General features: G+C 59.9%; 1 protein-coding gene across 2 annotated transcripts in view; it reads left to right on the plus strand.

Annotated features, from left to right (window-relative positions):
* Nucleotides 1-594: 594 nt before the first annotated feature.
* The window catches only part of KCNJ12 (potassium inwardly rectifying channel subfamily J member 12), a 36,362-nt gene continuing 17,951 nt past the window's right edge, over nucleotides 595-19,005 (plus strand). For both annotated transcript variants that reach the window (XM_082442682.1, XM_082442684.1), the window contains exon 1: nucleotides 595-1,158. The gene's annotated coding sequence lies outside the window, so the exon portion shown is untranslated. The remainder of the gene's footprint in view (nucleotides 1,159-19,005) is intronic.

The raw sequence follows: 19,005 nt of genomic DNA on the forward strand, positions 1-19,005 counted from the left end.
CAGGTCTGCAGAGAAAGAGGGCAGGGGGAGGAGCAGAAAGAGAAAGCAAGAGAGGAAAAAGCCAAGCAGAGCACAAGATGAGGAGAGAGATGCTATTAAAGAGGGGGAAACGCTTGTGTCCGAGTGTGCATGCCTGGGGCGCAACGGGAAAGGAGTCCATGGGAATGTACAAGCTGGGACCTGTGTGCACATGTGCCCTCCTGCAGCTATCCCCCTTGCACGTGCATGTATGAGTGTGTATTGCACCTGCAACCATCATGCACGTCACGGCATGCATTTTGCATGTGTGGATCCAGACGCCTGAGCTTGTGTACGCGGCTGTGTGCACACGTGTGTGTGCAAGATTTCCTTTCCTGTGTGTGCGCTCGCCATGCACCTGTGTGGGTCTCTGGGAGGACATGCCTTCCTGTGTGTGTGTGTGTGTGTGTGTGTGTGTGTGTGTGTAGTGTGTGCACGCGCGCGCGCGCTCCAGTGCGCAAGTGGCTGGCCGTGTGTCTGTGTGTGGAGGGGGGCCGGGGCCGGGGACGCCGGGCCAGGCCTGGGCTGGGTGGGCGGGGGCAGCGGCGGCGCGGTGCGGGGCGGGCGTTCTCTCGGCGGAGAGTTAGAGTTGTTGCCGAGCTGGGTTCTGGTGACAGCCGGGCGCGGAGCTGGGTGCGCGCCGAGCCTCAGCTTCCCGCCGCCTCCTCGCCCTCCATTCCGCTCTCCCCGCCTTCTCCGGGCCTTGCCGCTGCCACCGCCTTCCCGGGAACGGCAGCCGAGGGCGAGGGCGACGGGCCGGAGGGGCCGGAGCGGGCGTGGAGACGCGGGGCGCCTGGGCGTGGGGGAGCGCGCCCGGCCCAGCCCGGGATCAGATAACAGCCGGCGGGGGAGGGGGTGGGTCGGCCGCACGCGCCGCGGGACGGAGGGACGGACGCCAGCCGCGCCGACCGGAGCGTGCGCCCCGCGACCGGGGGCGCCGTCCAGGCGCGCGCCCCCGACCCGCGACCGGACCGGGGCGATTGGCGCCCCGCACCGACGCGCCCCTCAGCATGGAGCGCCCCCGGGGGCTGCCCTGAGGCGGCGGCGGCGATGCAGGCAGCGCGGCGGCTGCCGGGGCCAGGAACGGCCGCCCGGAGCTCGGAGGACGCGGAGCGCGCCGCGCCCGGGGCACTGACCGAGGTAAGCGCCGGGGGGCCCGGCTCCAGCTCCTCGCGGGCCCCCTTCCCGGCCGAGCGGGCACGAGGAGGTGCAGCAATTGGGAAGGTGGGGCGGCTGGGTCTGTTCGTCCTCTCGTTTTCTGCTTTTTTTTTTTTTTCCCCCTCCCTGGTGAGCGTTAGGAGGAAATGCTGACTGCGAGCTTTTCTCCTCTGCCATGTCTCCAACCACCGCCGCCAGGGAACTTTGCTCCTTGCTAACCTTCGTCCTGGGGGCGCTCCGGGAAACTTTGAGGCGCCCTCGGCCCCCCTCTGGACGCCTCGCACGAGGGGGCTCGGGAGGGAGCGTGGGGAGGCGCTTCCGCAGGCGGCGTCAGTCTTACGAGTGACCTTCCCCGGAGACCCCCCGACCGGGGCGGGGGTGCCGAGCGGGGCGCGGACTGCGGGCGTCCCGGAGAATGCCCCCAGGCCCAAGGGCTGCGGGTCCTTGGAGTCGTCGGTCTTTCCCACCTCCTGCGCTCTATCGGAGTAAAGATATTCTGGAAACGGTGTGGTCCTCTGGCGAGTGAGCCAGCCGAGGAGTCCAGCCGCACCTTTTTTCGCTTGTAGAAGTCGGCCTTGATCGCTCAGGGGTGGTCGCTTGGCTGAGAGGCCCCGCGGGTTTCAGGGCCGGGGTCCCCTCACAGTGCTGACGTCTGCTCTGGATGTCCTGGGGCGCGGGGAGGGGCGCGGGGCGGGGGAACCAGCGGCAACTGGGTGGGGAGTTCCTGCGGGGCTTCAGATGGGATTTGAGGCCCCAGTGGGTGTCTGTGCTGCCTGTTCCGATGGAGTGTGCACATGTCACGTGAACATTTTAAAACCTGTGTTCAGAACCGGAGGTCACAGGCAAGTGTCTCTTTGGAGGTGGTCTTTGGTTCTGGGAGGTTCTGCTGCCTCCGCGCGGCCTGGATCTGCTGGGACCGGGGCCACCCTGCTCCCCGTTTCCCCAGCAGCTCTTCATCCGGGAGCCCTGCACCTCCTGGGACCTTTGCTCCTTTCTCCTGTGCTCCCCGTGCCCAGGACGGACCCTGGAATAAAGTGCTGGGGACCTCCAGCCCCCCATACCCGCGTCGCGGAGCCCGGGTCCGCAGGCTCCGTCTCCGGGGAGCGCAGAGGCGCCCACACGCCGCTGAAATCAGCAGCCGCCTCCTCGAAGGTGCGAACCCAGAAGGCGGTAGCCTCCAGCCTCCCCCTCGCCCGCTCCCGAGGTGCAGAGGACGGCCAGGCCCCGGCTGCCGCCCCATTCGGACCTCAGCCTCTGCTTGTGCTTCTCTGCAGCCCCTCATCGCAGGTCTCCGCCCTGGACCGCCACCACGTGGCTGGAGAGCGCCAGGGAGGGGAGAACCCGAGGAGCGGTGGGGGCGTGTGGTCTTTTTGCGGCCAGCCCCTCCCCCCGTTGTGAGAAGAGCACTCTCCCCGCTCGCTGGGACCCCCAAAGAAACGCCTCGGCATGATCCGCCCCTCAGCTTTCTGGCGGCCCCTCCCCTCCAGCTAGGGGGCCGGGTGTCAGCAGCTCCAGGAGGGGGCCTCGGAAGGGCTCCAGTCATGTGGGCCCCAGACCCCTGAGGGAGAGCAGGGTGCAAGGGGGCAGGGGCTTGCTTGGGCACCCTTGGGGACAAGAAGGGGGCTCCAGTGTGCTGGACAACAGGGGAGGTCCCTCCTCTCTACGGGTGTACTGCTGAGCGCATATATTGGGCAGTCTATAGATGTTGGGTGTTGGCACACACCTGGCAGACCTGAATTTCCAGTCCCGGACTCTCTTCTTGTGCCCCCCTCTCCAGGTGAGGGCACAGCAGAGCCCCCTCCCAGCCCTGAAGGGGATGGACCTTCCCTCGGGCAAAGGGGCAGAGCCTAAGTTTGTTGGTCTATCCCTGGACCCCCTCCCATGCCCAACTGCCATGTCAGACCCCCATCAGGCTTCAGGTTGCTTAGGAGGAGACCCCTCCTCAAGGTATGTGCCTGGTGGACGGATGTTCAGTGAACTGTGCTGTGCTGTGAGGAAAAGGTGCCCAGAGAGGGGCAGGATCTTGCCCAAAGCCACACAGCAAGTCAGGGGTTTGAGAAGAAACCTCCACCTAGCTCTCGCCAGGCCAGAGGGCTGCCCTGACAGGTTTCCTGCTACAGGGCCATGGTGTCCCTCCTCTCAAGTCTGCCCAGAGCAGGACAAGGTAACCCTGGTGGCCCTGAGGCAGTGCAATAATAGTGACAGCAGTGGTAACAGTAACAACGCTAACAGTGACAGCAGCGCCCTGCAGTTATGCCGCACTGGGACCAGCTCTGCCTGTGGGCAGTTTCCTCTGGCCTGGCGAGGCCTCTGGTGCCCTGGGCCACGGCTGGCAGCACCAAGCCCGGCACCAGGAGGCCCTGGCACAGCGTCTAGGGTGGAAGCAACTGCACTGTCACTCCCAGCAACCTCAGTGGCCCTTGTCTGGCTCCAGGCCGGAGGCTGCTGGAGCCCCCTCGGGGCCCACCTGATGTCTCAGGCTCGCTGCTCCCAGCTCGGGCCGGGCCGTCCCTCCGACAGGTGCAACTGGCGCCTGTTGCTGGGTCCCTGCCGGGGCTTTTGCTGTGAGTGACGCCTGGGCACACCTGCCCCTGCCCTGGGGCTGCAGCTGGAGCCCTGTCTCGGGCTGGCATGGAGGAGAGGCTGGGAGAGAGGCAGCTCGTGGGCAGCAAGAGGGGTGGAGGCTGGCTGGCCACTGGGAAGGTGTGTGGGGTGTGGGCTCGGTCCACGGGATGGCTGCTCCAGGGGAGTTGGCAGTGTGGCAGGGAGACAGCCAGGGGAAGGCCAGAGATGAAAGAAGGCCAGCCTGAAACTGGGCCGCAGGCAGGGCAGGAGGCCCGGAGGCTTCAGAGGAGCCGTGGGGCTGGGGCTGGGGGTGGGGCTGGGCAGGCAGGAGGGTTTTCCAGAGGATCTGGGGCCGAGGGCAGAACTGGAGCCCTCGCTGGGCACTGGCTGAGGGCCCAGCACTCTGCCAGCTGATTTAATTTCCTAATGGTCTGCTAGTGCAGAGGATGGCAGTAGCTCCGCGAGGCCCAGGGAGGCTCTGGGAGAGACGGGAATGCGGCTCGGACCCAGAGCCCACCTTCCTGCATCCCCCAGACAGCCTGCGCAGAGTGCATCCGTCTGCCAGGCTGTCTGTGGGGGCTGCCGCCCCACCAGGGCTGGTCCCCTACAGGCCCTGGTGCCTGCCTGCCATCCCAGCTTCCAGGTTGCTGTGTCCTCGGGACCTGGTTAAGGCCTGGCATGTAGTAGGTGCTCAGTAAATAACTGGTGGGTCTGTGTCTGGGCTGTTTTCTCTGCTGCTGAGGCCTCGCTGGGGGCTGTGGTGGGCTGTGAGCTCCTGGGGTGGAGGCCCTGGTGCCCCGCTGCTCAGCTGTGGCCCCAGTGCCGTGTCTGGCATACAGAAGGTGCTTAATAAGTGGGTGTTGAGTAAATGGAGACCTGGCCCTTGACCTAGCCCCTTCTCGCATTCTTTCGGGGGAGACTTTAGGGCAGACAGCTAGGGTGAGCGAGGCCGGGGGTCTGACTGTGGCCCAGTCACTTCTTCTCTTGGGTCTCAGTTTATCATCTGTGAGGTGGGATCAGAGCGCCAGGTGGGGAGGCTTCTGAGAGCACCTGGGATGGGAGAGTGGAGATGCGAGCCTCTGCGTGTGCCTCTGGGGGAGTCTCAACAGAAATGGGGTGCGGAAAGGAGGGGCTCCATGAAGGAGGGCATGTGAGCCTCTGCGATGCCAGAGCCTTGATATCTGCCATTCAGTCCAGCCTTCCCTTGGACAGGGGGGAAACTGAGGCCCAGAGAGGGTAGGCGAGGGTTCTATGGGAGGAGAGGGCCTCCCCCTCCTAGTGTGTCAGCTCTACCCCCTCCCCAACCCACTTCCTCCTCTCACCCCACCGATGTTCTGCATCTCGAGGCTTCCTGCCCAGCTGCTGAAGTGGCAGCTGCAAAGGCTGCGTGAGGCTGTGGGCGCCCTGGGGACCCTGGTCCAGCCCCTGCTTAGCCTTCAGCCCTGCAGCGCCGGCCATGTTTCCCTTGGCGTGGCCTCTAGGGTCTTGGGGTCTGGACCCTCCTCACCCTGGTCCGCCGAGCCCGCAGTTTGGCCCTGTTGCCGCCTTCACTCCCCACTTCCGCCCAGGCCACCGGCCTCCCTCCCGCGGTGCCTCCGATGCGCCAGGCCTCCTCTGCCTGGGCCTCTGCCCCGTCTGCCCCCAGCTGCCCTCTCCAGAGCTCCGCAGGGCCCTCCCCCATCGCTCTCAGCTCTTGCCCGAACGCCGCCTACTCCCCACGCCTCTCCTGGCTCCCTGGGCAACACGGCAGGCTCCCTTTCCCCACTTCCTTCTCCTGCTTTTCTCTCCGTGGAACTTAACGCCGTCTGCCACGTTATGTTTTCTCTTGTTTGTTGTCGGTCTCCCTTGGGTGCAGGGCAGGCTGTGTCTCCTGAGCTCCCCTCTGGGGCGGAGCCGGGCCCCCTCCAGCTCGCCTGAGGCTGTGGCCCCCACGTTGTGAGGGACGCCCCCGCTGTGGGAGGGGGCAGCCTGCGGCCCAAGAGGGACAGCCCCAGCCAGAGGTGGCAGCAAGGCGGGGGACAGCGGTGGGGACCCTCTGCCCCCGAAGCCTCCTCACAGCTGTTTGCTGGCTTCCCCAGGAGAGCTGGGCCGGTGCGGGGGGTGGGGGTTGGCATGTGGAGACAGCGAGGTACCGAGCTCTGTGTGTGTGTGCACGCACGCGTGTGTGTGTGTGTGCGCGTGTGCGTGAACGGCCGAGGTCACGGAGGGGCTGTGTGCCCCCCACCCTGCCCACCTCCCTCTCCTTCCAGCTGCAGCCCAAGCCCCCTGAGCTGGCGGCTCCAGCCCTGCAATTCTCCGGCACTTAAGGCAAAAATAAATCGCTGCCAGCAGCTGGCGTTCTGGGAGGTAGCAGCCGCGCCACCCCCCTGCCCCCGACCCTGTGCCTGTGGGCTCTTGGTTCCAGGCCAAGCCGGGCCAGGGGGGGCAGAGGAGGACTGGGGGCCCCGCGGGGAGCTGGCTCCATCCGGCCCCTTCGCAGGGCGAGAGGTTGGCCAGGCCCAGAGAGCGCGGGGCCTGGCTGGGTCGCGTGGAGAGCAGAGGTAGATAGACGCCTGCGACTCCCGAGGGGGCCGGGATCCGGGGCAGGTGAGGGGGCTCAAAGGTGGGGCTTCTCAGGGGCCTGGCCCGTGGCCTTGTGGAAGCAGGGTGTGGGCAGGGCCCTGGACCCCCTTGCACAGCGCCCTCGGGACCAGCCCCTGGACATGTCTTTTCTTGCTGGCCTCTCCCTTCCCTTCTCAGAGAGCCCTAGAGGTCTCTGCCTGGTGAATCTTAGTGACACTGGCCCTGAGGAGGTCAGAATTCAGCATTATTCATGCTTTTGACTATTGAGTCTGGAGCAGGTACCTTTGCTTTACCCTGTGCCTGGGGCTGGGGGCTGGGAACTGATGTCTGGATTGGGGGAGGGTAAAGAAACCAGTGAACAGACACTTAAGGAAGCATAGACTTTGTCATATTCTCTTGCTAATTATCACAGTTTTTAATGACAAGAGTGTTACAGGCTCACGGTAAAGCGTCACACGATTGTCAGGACAGAAAATGAATTTCTTTTTCTCAAACCTTGTCTCCCGCTCACCCCCGCCCCAAAGCTTTATGCTTTTGAGGGGACTGTCATTAGAGAACCTTTTAGCTTGTCTGAGTGCTTAACAAACATGTGGATGCGGTTGTGCACACCTGCTAGCAGCTGCAGTGCCCTCTCTGTCTCTCTCCCCCTCCCTGTTTCCGTGTCTTCTCATCTTCCCGTCCCTGCCGTCCCTGCTGGTGCCCCAGGCCCCATACTCAGGGGCTTTGTCCTCTCTCCTTGGATTGACTTGAGGGCTGAGTCAGAGTCTTGGGACCATAGCATCTTAGCTGTGGAGTCTAGGAAAGCACTCAGCCGCCCAAGTTCCTGGGCGATGGGCTCTGAGTCATGGAGTTGTGGCCTCTTTGGGACAGAGAACCTGGATTGCAGAATTGGCGTGTCTTAGTCCCGGGAGAGGTGCTGGATCTTTGCTGGGGCACCTCCTTCCTCAGACCCCTCGGGAAGCAGTTGGAGAATCCAGATCTCCTGGCTCTGTCCCCAGAAATTCTGGTTCCGAGGGCCTGGGGTGGGGCCCGGGGTGGAGCCTGGGAACCTGCACTTTTCAGTCTCCCCGGCAGTGTAGCCACCATGGGGAGCTCACCCTGCTGCAGCCCAGCCCTTGACCCTGGGCTGGCCCCGTCCCCTCTGGCCTCAGGGACCGCCCGGCCCGGCGTGGACACATATGAGGCTGAAGCCAGCGCCGTGCTTGAGCCCCGCAGGGAAGGCACTGGCCAGGCTGCTCGTCCGAGGTCCTCGGCAGGGGCAGGCCTCTGCTGGGGACTCGGTCCCCCCCGACCCACCTCTGAGCTTCCTGTCGGGTGCCAGCACCGCCAGTCCTGTCACCTGGTTTGAGAGGAATCGGAAGGACCGTCCCCTCAGGCTCCACTGAGGGCCCCTGTGGAAAGGGTCTGAGAGGCTAAGTTTGAGAGGGTGTTAGTCACCCCTGTGCTGGTCCCCAGCCTCAGTCTCCGCATGTGTGAATTGGACGTGAACATCATGCCCCGCCAGGGCATCTGTTTTCTCATCCCTTTTCCACTTCAGCTCTGCGGTCAGGGCGGCCAGGGCAGCCTCCGCTCTCCCTGCCCCCGGCCCCTCTGCCACACAGGCCGGAGGCTCACCCGCGCCCGTCACCTCGGCCTGCTGTGCCTCAAGCTGTCGGGAGCACCTGCCCGGCTGGGGCAGCCAAGTTCCCCCCACCCCCACCCCGGGCCCCGGGAACCTTCAGGACCACTGGAGGGGCTGCCTCCAAAAGTCCCCGGACAGCCACAGAACGGCCCAGCCCCTCCCTCGGGGCTTCACAGCAGAGGAGACCCGAGCCACCCTCTTCCTTTCCTCTGCCGACCCTGCCAGCTAGAGCCTTGCGGCACCTGTGGGGTCTGGCCCCAATCCTACAGCAGATGCCCCAGCCCTGAGGCTCCAGAGCCAGGTGACCAGGCTCTGGGTCCTGTCCTGACCCAGCTGCCCTCCTGGTGGGCCTCAGGGGTTCCCCACTCACCCTGCCACGGATCAAGCACTGGTGGGTGGGGGGTAGAGGGGGAGCAGCCCCCCTGGGAGCTGTGACCCGAGCCTCTGGTCTCAGTCTCCTCCTCTGGGAACTGGGAACCCGAGGGGAGGTGGTTGAACAAACCCACACCCCCGACACGTCTGCACTGCCCTGCCAGGGGCAGCCGTCCTATGGGATGGTCCATCAGCCAGGTCCAGAGGAGGAAACAGAAGCGGGGTGACGGGGAGCCGGTGGGGTCTGTACTACTTTCTTTCATACCAAGTCACCACAAACTGGGGGGCTTAAAACAAAACAGATTGTTGTCTCTCAGTTCTGGGGGCCAGAGTCCGAAATCAAGGTGTCGGCAGGGTTGCTTCCTCCGAGAATCCGCCCCGGGCCTCTCTCCCGGCCCCCGTGGCTGCTGTGACCCTTGCGGTTCCTTGGCGTCCGTCCAGTCTGCACCTCTGTCTTCACGTGGCCTTCTCTCCCTGTGTCTTCTCTCCTCTCATGAGGACACTTGTCATTGGATTCAGGGCATCCTTATCCAGGATGGTCTCATCTCCGCATCCTTAGTTATACCTGCAAAGACCCTTTATCTAAATAAACTCACATTCAGAGGTACTGGGTGGACATATATTTTGGGGGAGCCATCACTCAACCCATTACACATGGTCAACCTGGATATGCTGCCCTGTGTCTTGACTTTCTTAAGAAAAAAAAATTTTGTAGCAACATATCTTGGAGACACAAGCATATACGGTATGCTTGGTCTGTGCTACTTACCAGCTGTGTGTCCTTGGGCAGATTGCTTGACTGTTCTGTGTCTCAGTTTGCTCATCTGCAAAATGGAGGCATTAACGGTTCTTCCCCCCATGAGGCTGCTGGGAGCGATCAAAGGAAATGCACAGGAGAGGTGTAGTAGATGACCCCTTTGATTAGTACATCAATCAGCAGAACGGTTTTAAGGTCTGCCCAGTATTCCCTTCACTGGGCTGGATTTCTGTTTCGTGAGCCTGCTTCGTTCCGGGGCACCTCCAGCCCTTGGCTGTTATCGCATGTAACGCTGCTATGATCACCTGGGTACTGAGGTCCTCGTGCCAGCTCTGTCCAAGCAAAGAGTCCAGAAGCGGCCCTGCTGGGTCGGAGGACTTGTGCCTTTGTAGCTTTTTTTTTTTTTTTTTTAAATGGTACCTCCTTATTACTTTAAATTTTATTTATTTATTTATTTATTTTTGGCTGTGTTGGGTCTTCGTTTCTGTGCGAGGGCTTTCTCCAGTTGTGGCAAGCGGGGGCCACTCTTCATCACGGTGCGCGGGCCTCTCATTATCGCGGCCTCTCTTGTTGCGGAGCACAGGCTCCAGACGCGCAGGCTCAGTAGTTGTGGCTCACGGGCCTAGTTGCTCCGCGGCATGTGGGATCTTCCCAGACCACGGCTCGAACCCGTGTCCCCTTCATTGGCAGGCAGATTCTCAACCACTGCGCCACCAGGGAAGCCCGCCTTTGTAGCTTTTAGAGCTGCCACCGCTGTGCCCTCCGGGGGTGGTCCCCGCCCCTTGGATAGTTGAGCGTGCCTGGGTCCCACCGTGGCCTCCACTGCCTCTGTTTTAGAGCCAGTGGAGTTTCTTCCTGCTGAAATACCTTTCTGTCATTCCCTTCCTGGCAGCTGCCAGCTCCTGCAGAGCGGTTATTTCCCTGACCTTTGCCCTCCCCCCGGTTGAGGTCTTTGGGAGTTGGGTGGTGCTCCTGCCATATGCGGGGCCCTTTCTCATCCTGTTGGGCCCTCATGGCTAGCCCCAGGGATGGGGAGCAGCTGCCCTGTTTCCAGATGCCAACACTGAACCTCAGAGAGATCGCATGGCCCCAGCCCATCGCCAGCAGTCCGTCTGCGCCTGGAGCCCGAGGGGCCTCCTCGGGTGTTGTGGTTTCCCTGCAAGCTTCCCTAGTGGCGCAGTGGTTAAGAATCTTCCTGTCAAGGTAGGGGACACGGGTTCGAGCCCTGGTCCGGGAAGATCCCACATGCTGTGGAGCAACTAAGCCCGTGTGCCACAACTACTCAGCCTGCGCTCTAGAGGCTGCGAGCCACAGCAACTGAGCCCGCGTGCCACAACTACTGAAGCCCGCGCGCCTAGAGCCGGTGCTCTGCAACAGGAGAAGCCACTGCAATGAGAAGCCCACGCACCGCAACGAAGAGTAGCCCCTGCTCGCCACAACTAGAGAAAACCTGTGCGCAGGAACGAAGACCCAGTGCAGCCAAAAATAAATAAATAAATAAATTTATTAAAAAAACAAAAAGAAACCCAGCCTTCTCCTCACTGGAGGGAGAGGGCTGGGTTTCACTCCTGCTGGCCCCCCTGCCCTGGCCCCATCCCTGGGCCGCCAGGCAGAGTCCCTCTGGAGATGGCTGGTGTGCTGACAAACCACTGTGATACCCTGGCCTGAGGCCACGTGCCCCGGGGGCGTGGGTGTCCTCGGCCCCCTCCCTTGGCTCCTGGCAACCGTCAGGATATTTTGGGGGCTTCAGCAAAATGCCCGCCTTGGTGGTGAATTCAGCAGCACCGTGGTGTCACTGGGTGCCTTTATTTCTCAGGAAGTGCCACGATGTTTCACTGAGACTTGGCACCCAAAACAATAATGAAAACGACTGTTTACTCGGTGTCTTCTGGTGCCAGGCGCCGCGCTCAGCGCTTTCCCGAACATCATCTCATTTAATTCTCAAAGCGTACTGGCCGGGAGCGGAGCAGGGATTGAGAGATGGGGTCCTGAGGGAGGCAGGCGGCCAGACTGAGGAGCCCCACGGCTGGGCCCCCGGTGCCTCCAAAGGCACGGAGGCCTTTAAGAAGGGCTCTCCCTTGAGGGCAGGCCGAGACCTGGGCTGAGGATCTGGGAGGTGCGGTGTTGGGCATGAGCCAGGTTAGCGTGCATTTAAATGGGGCGCACCCTGTGCCCCCCTGCTGTGTGACTCCAGGCAACCAGCTTCACCTCTCTGAGCCTCACTTCCCTACTCTGAGAAATGGGGCCAAGTCTGTCCCGTTCAAACTGTGATTGTGCGTGCCCGGTGTTAGAACGGTTTCAGAAGAGTCTAGATGATGGAGGAGGGTTCTCAGAGTCCCGTCCACGTTACAGGTGGACAGACTGAGGCCCCAAGGGGGGAGGGACTGAATGACCTGCCACCCTCCATCCCCTGTGACCTCAGCCACAGGACGCGGGGCTGGTCCAGTCTCCCTCGTTTTTACCCTCACAGGACTAGGATAGAAAGACCATTATCTGCGTGCCCACTCTGTACTGGGAGGCTCATGCAAGGGAAAGGTTTAGGCCAAGGCCCTGCTAAAGTTCTCAGCGTGTGGGTCATGCCCCCTCTGTCCATTTCTTAGGCAGTGGTGGGGCTCACATCTGTCCGGGAGCCACCCCTCCCCCCCGTAGCTGCGTAGTGGGCACGCTGGGCTTTCCACAGACCTGCACGCGAACCTTTGCTGCTTGGGGAGACAGCAGGGCGGCCGATTCACTCACCACTCGACTTTGGACGCGGGGGAAGTGCATCCACGTGGCCTGAGCGAAGTCTCTGCAGAAGTGGGGATGCTGGGGCTTGTGGAGCAGAGAAGGTGCCCCAGGGGAGGGGCTCTGGCCTGGCCCCGCAGGAGGCCTCCCAGGGTGAGTGTCCAGCCAGTGGACCTTAGAGAGCCCTTCAGAACCACCCCTGGTGCCCTGGTCCCCCACCACCTGCCTGCTGAGCCCACCCTATCCCTCCTGGACATGCAGGAAACCAGACTTAAAGGACGTGATCTCCTGAGTCCAGTTGCAGCCTGCACTGCCCTGGGGCTTCATGGACCCCTCTCTTGCTTCCAAGCTTGGGGCTCTGGCCCCAGACCTCCCCCCTTTCCACCCAGAACCTGCCCTCTTGGTCCCGGGGCCCTGCCTCCTGAGACTCTCCAGGGTCCTGGAGTCTCAGCCGGCAGTGTGGCCTCCTCATTACTGAGAACGTCAAAGGAGAACCTTGCCGCTCCCACCTCCCGCCACCTGCATCCCCTCACCACGCCTCCATCCCTTTCCTGTGGATGGGTTGCTGACCCCCACGGCCACTTGGCCCCCCTGCCTTCACCTACCCAAGGCCATTGCTGTGGTGTCTCCCTCTCCCTGCTAGCCCCTTCCCTGCACCCTGCACCTGTTCCTTCCAAAGGAGATCACGGAGGGCCTGCCATGGGCTGGCACTTCCTCCAAGCACCAGGACACACCAGGGGACAAAACAAAGCCCTGCCGGCATCCATTTGCAGTAAAAACTCTCAGTAAACTAGGAATAGAGGGAAACTTTCTCAACTTGATAAAGGCACCTACAAAAATCCTGGAGCTGACATCATACTTAATGATGAGAAACTTGGCTTTCCCACTAGGATCAGGAACAAGGCAAAGAAGTCCTCTCTCACCAGTGCTTTTCAACATCGTACTGGAAATCCTGGCTAATGAGATAAGACAAGAAAAGGAAATAAAAGGTATACATATTGGGGAGGAAGACACAAAACTGTCTCTATTCACGAATGACATGATCATCTATGTAGAAAATATGAAAAAATCGACAAGAAAACTCCAGGAACTAATAAGCAGTTATAGCAAGGTTGCAGGATACAAGATTAATGTACAAAAGTCAATCACTTTCCTATATACCAGCAGTAAACAAGTGAAAAGTGAAATCTAAAATTAAAATCACAATACCATTTCTATTAGCACCCTCCCCCAAATAAACCACCGATGTATAAATCCAAGAAAACCCTGATGAATGAAATCAAACAAAAACTAAATAAATGGAGAGATAGTCCATGTACATGGATAGGAGGACTCAATATTGTTAGACATCAGTTATTCCCAACTTGATCTATAGATTCAATGCATTCCCAATCAAAATCCCAGAAAGTTATTTTATGGATATTGACAAACTAATTCTAAAGTTTATATGGAGAGGCAAAGGACCTGAAACAGCCAACACAGTACTGAAGGAGAAGAACAAAGACACTAACTGACTTAAAGACTTACTATAGGGACTTCCCCGGTGGTGCAGTGGTTAAGAATCCGCCTGCCAATACAAGGGACACGGGTTTGAGCCCTGGTCCGGGAAGATCCCACATGCTGCAGAGCAAATAAGCCCATGCGCCACAACTACTGAGCCTGCATGCCACAACTACTGAGCCCGCATGCCACAACTGCTGAAGCTCATGCGCCTAGAGCCTGTGCTCCGCAACAAGAGAAGCCACCACAATGAGAAGCCCGCGCACCGCAACGAAGAGTAGCCCCCACTCACTGCAACTAGAGAAAGCCCGCGCACAGCAACGAAGACCCAGCACAGCCAAAAATAAATAAATTTTAAAAATAATAAATAAATTTATTTTTAAAAAAAGACTTACGATAAAGCTACAGTAATCAAGATGGTGTGGGGTTGGCAACAGAACAGACAGATCAATGGAGCAAAGTAGAGAGCCCAGAAATAGACACGCACAAATATAGTCAACAGATTGCTGACAAAGGAGCAAAGGCAACACAGTGGAGCAAGGATAGTCTTTCAACAAATGGTGCTGGAAGAACTGGACGTCCACACGCAAAGAAGTTAATCTAGGCACAGACCACACACCCTTCACAGGAATTAACTCAAAATGGATCATAAATGTAAATGTAAAACACAAAGCTATGAAATTCCTAGAAGATAGAGTAGGAGAAAACCTCGATGACCTTGGGTATGGTTATGCCTTTTTAGATACAATATCAAAGGCATGATCCATGAGAGAAATAAGTGACAAGCTGGACTTCATTAAAATTAAAAACTTCTGCTCTGGGAAAGACAATGTTGAGAGAATTAGAAGACAAGCTACAGACAGGGAGAAAATATTTGCAAAAGACACATCTGATCAAGGGCTGTTATCCAAAACAAAGAACTCTTGAAACTCAACAATAGAGAACAAATGACAAACAGACAATAGGAAAAAACGGGCCAAAGATGTGAACAGACACCTCAGCAAAGAAGATATACAGATGGCAAGTAAACATATGAAAAGATGTTCTAGGGACTTCCCTGGTGGGCCAGTGGTAAAGAATCCGCCTTCCAGTGCAGGGAACGTGGGTTTGATCCCTGGTCAGGGAACTAAGATCCCACATGCCACAACTACTGAGCTGCTTGTGCCCATCAACGAGAGAGCCCGCGTGCTGCAAACTACAGAGCCTACGTGCTCTGGAGCCCGCGTGCCACAACTAGAGAGAGAAAAACCTGCACGCCACAACTAGAGAGAAGCCCAGGTGCCACAAAGAGAGATCCCGCGTGCCCCAACGAAGATCCCGTGTGCCTCAACTAAGACCCAGTGTGGCCAAATAAATAAATATTAAAAAAAAAAGAAAAGATGCTCCACATCATTTGTCAGCAGGGAAATGTAAGTTAAAACAACAGTAAGATACCACTACATCCCTTTAGAATGGCTCGTGAGGACGTGGAGCCGCAGGAACTCTCATCACAGCTCATGGGAATGCAAAATGGTGCAGTCGCTTTGGAAGACCGTTTGGCAGTTTCTTACAAGGCTAAACATACTTTACTCTATGACCCAGCAACCCTAACTCTAACCCTTGGTATTTACCCAAGGAAGCTGAACACTTATATCCACACCAAACGCTGCACGCAGATGTTTATAGCAGCTTTATTAGTTATTGCCAAAACTTGGAAGCAACCAAGATGTCCTTCAGTAGGTGATGGATAAATAAACCGTGGTCCGTCCTGACAATGCAGTGTCTTTCAGCACTAAAAAGAAATGAGCTGTCAAGCCATGGAAACACATGGAAGAACCCTAAATGCATATGACTAAGTGAAAGAAGCCAGTCCTAAAGGGCTACCTGCTGTGTGATTCCAGCTATATGATATTCTGGAAAAGGCAGAACTATGGAAACAGCAGGCAGATCAGTGGTTGCCAGGGGTGGAGAACGGGAGATGGACAGGCGGAGGGATATTTAGGGCAGTGAGCTGTTCTGTGTGGCACCGCCGTGGTGGATACAAGTCTTTGTACATTTGTCCAAACCCACAGAAAGTGCAGCACCACGAGTGAGCCCTGAGATAAACTGTGGGCTTTGGGTGGTGTTGACCTGTCGACGCAGGTTCACTGATGGCAGCAAAGGTCCCGCTGTATTGACGGATGTTGCCAATGCGGAGGCTGTGCACGTGCGGGGTCGGGGTACGTGGGAACTCTGTGCCCTCCCCTCAGTTTTGTTGTAAACCTAAAACTGCTCTAAAAACCACTCTTGAGAAAAAAAGAGAATCCCTGCCCTCACATGTCCATGGGCAACTGAGCATAGACTCCTGAATTAGTGAGCAGGGAACATGTGAGAGGGTAGGGCCGTCTGAGCAGAGACCCTCACGGGATTGGGGAGGAGCTGGGAGGGGGCCTGGGGGAGAGGCCGGGGTGGACGCGGCTCACTGGGCTCGAGGAACAGCAGCACGAGGGCAGCAGCGTGAGCCCGGAGGAGCTGGCCGGGGTCTGGCAGGCTGCACTTGGGCTCATGTCTCTTTCATGTGTCTCTTCATAAAAGTGGATCGCAGTGAACCAAGGTGATCTGTGTCGAGGGGCTGAGCCCCCCGGGCCCCGGGTCTCTGGGCGTGCCGTGGGAGTCACGCCACCCACTCGGGGTCCCGCAGGCCTGGCACACAGTAGGTGCTCAGTGTGTGCTCAGTGGAGGGGCACAGATGTGGACGTGTGTGTGCCCAGCAGGCATGGGCTCCCCGGGGAAGGGTGGGTCTGCCTGCTGCTGGGAGGACAGAAAGGCCAGCAGGGGACAGGAGCCCCTCCCTCTGCACCCCACAAAGGCTGCAGCTGCTCCGGGTGGGAGGCGGGGGCCCAGCTGATCCCCCACCCCATAATCAGCCTGTCAGCGCCGAGGAGCCTGCAGGAGCTCCCATCAGGGCTGTGCCGGTGGCTGGATTCGGAGGGAGCCCCAGCCACCTGGCTCCCCTTGGTCTGGGGGCTGGTGCTGCAGGAGTGGAGGGTCTCGTGGACCCCCACCCTCCTTTCTGTGCCCCTCCTTACAGCACAGCATGCTCAGGGGGTGGAGCCCAAGCACGTGGGTTCAGAGGGTGGGCCTGGGGCCAGCCGGGTAGGCGGGGTCAGGCCGTCTGAACGGCAGACTGTGTGGAGCGGTGTGGACGGTGCGGGGTGCTGGGCTGTGTGCGCTGCGGCCGTGCAGGACCCTGTCTGTGTGGTGGGCGCGTGTCTGAGTGTGTAAGCGGGCATGAGGAGCGCGTGTGCTGTGACCAGTGAGGCGGGTATGACCGATGGCACAGGTGGGCAGGGCCGTGCCGCCGTGCGTGGGCAGCGCAGGTGGGTTTGGCCCCCACCGCCCCGTGCTCTGTGTTTTGACCCTCGGTAACTTTTAGGTCCCCGTGTCTTTCGTTGTCTCCTGTCCCATCACTCTGCTCCCAGCGTCTCCCCGGCTCGTGGGTTCTATGGCTCCCCTGTCGCACCGCCCTGGCTGGAGGGAGAGTGTGGGCTCCGGGGTCTCAGGAAAGGACGTTCCTGGAAGCTCGTGCTGCTTCGGGCTTTGGTGGGTGTTGACACATTGCTTTCCTGTGGTGACCCCGGAAGGCGCCAGTACTCTCTTTACCCCCGTTTACAGAGGAAGGCATGAGGCTCAGAAAGGTTAAGGGATTTTCTGGGGCCCAAGGTGCTCCTCTGAGCCCCAGTCTAGGAGTCTGGCTGTGGCTGATGGGGCAGCCGTCAGAAGCCCAGCTTCAGGGCCCCATGCGGTCTGCCCCCGCGTCGCTGGCTACTCTCAGGGCTGGCCCTGCTCAGCCCCGCCCCTGTGCCGCCCTTCCTTGTGGGCACAGAGTCTCTGCAACTCCCTGCCTTTGTGCAACGCCTGGGGTGCCTTTTCTTCCTTGCTTATGGGGCCATCACTGTCTGATGGCCATCAATCTGGTGCTGGGACCTTGAATGCCCCTCTGGGGGCCTCAGACCCCTGTCTGGGTTGACCTGCCAGTAGGAGGTGGAGGCCTGAGTGGCGGGAGACTGGTGGACCCTGGGCCATTAGGGCCCCTTCAGCCCTCCCTTCCATAGCTGATGGCTGAGTGCCCACTTGGCCAGGTGCCAGGCTTGTCCCTACCACCCATTATACAGATGAGGCTGCAGAGGCCGGGAGTGCAGCCCCCATGCACCTACTACTCCACCTTCCAGCTGCCACGCCGAGCACTGAGCGCCCTGCGTTTGGGCCAGGACGTGGCTTCCCAAAGCTCGGGGCCGGGGGTGCCACCGAGGGTCAAGGGGACCATCCCCACAGAGTCAAGGGAGCCGTCCCCACTGCAGCATTGCCGGTCACTAGTGCTGGCCTCTCCTGCCACCCCACAGGCGGAACAGAGAAGGGGGTGGGGTCTGGGCTGCAGCCCACATGGTCTCCAGTGTTCAGAGGCCGTCTTCCTGTGCCTTGGTTTCCTCCAATGTCAAAGCAGGATTCTCATGAGGCTTAAATGAGAGCATCTAGGTAAAGTCCCCGGGTTCCAGGTAGGCGTGTGGCAGGTGCCCAGAGAGCATGCGCACTCCTTGCCGACATCTGCCCTTGCTCGTGCCCGGCCCTGTGCCGGGTGACAGTCAGATCTAGGAGCTCAGGACTCCAGGCTGGGGGTGAGGGGATACGTCGTGTGGTCGCTCTTTGGGCCCCCGAGGCCAGGCCCGGGCCGAGGTGTCGCTCAGAGGTGCCAGCTGCCCTGGCCTTGGAGTCGGGTGGGGTGAGGGGCTATTTGGCTCTCAAGTGCTCGCTGAGGCCGGAGCACACCTGGACAGGCCCGTGGGGAAGGCAGGGACACCAGGGCTCAGAGGGGGGCTGCCAGGTGCGTGAGACACACAGCCAAGGAATCAGAGTTGGAATTTGAACTCAGAACTGGCACCCCGCAAAGCCCGTGCAGCTCTGTGGTTCAGCGGGTAGGCTGCTTCGTGCTTTGCCAACGACGTGAAATCCAACGGCCTGACCACTTGCTGAGGGGTTCTTGTGTGAAGGCCTTGTGCTGGGTACCACGTCTCGAATGCCCCCGCCCCAGAGGGCCTGTTAGTGCCTGTCTCACAGATGAGGGCGCTGGGGAGCCGAGAGGTGGCCGCACTGCCCTCCGGAGCTCTAGCTGGCTCGGTTCCCAGGGTCTCAGGAGGAGCCAGGGTCGCGGGATGCCCAGGGGGTGGAGGTCGGCAGCGCGTTTCCAGAGTCCCCTGCTCGAATGCTGATGTGGCCGGGCGAGGGGGCCCCTGCTCTGTGACGGTGATGACCAGAGGTCAGCACTAGGATTCGAGGGCCCTTCACCCTCGTCCCTGTGCTGGTAGCTGGGTCCTTGGAGGTACCAGGACCAGGCAAGCTGCCCTCCACTGGTGTCTGGAAGGAGGGCTGGGCGTTGAGGCAGGGCCACCTCACAACGTGAAGGGGCCCCACGTGGCTTCTGCTTCTGGTAGCCGCGTGGACAGACTGCCCTGAGCCATTCTCATCCCCCTGGGGCTGTTCCCTGCACGCGTCCGGGGGGTCACGCAGGGCGTGGATTGGGGCACGTTATCAGTCAGGGTCTGGCTTCCGTTCCCGGCTGTGTGACCCTGGGCAAGTCACTTCACCTCTCTGAGCCTCAGTTTCCTCTTCTGTAAAACAGGAATCATAATGATGCCCCCCTCATAGGGCTGCTCTGGGACTCAGTTAGGGAGGTCAAATGCTGTGCAGTACAGGCCCAGGCTTTGGGGCGGCT

The sequence above is a fragment of the Balaenoptera physalus genome (genome assembly GCF_965194825.1).
Source record: "Balaenoptera physalus genome assembly, chromosome: 20".
Classification (NCBI taxonomy): domain Eukaryota; kingdom Metazoa; phylum Chordata; class Mammalia; order Artiodactyla; family Balaenopteridae; genus Balaenoptera; species Balaenoptera physalus.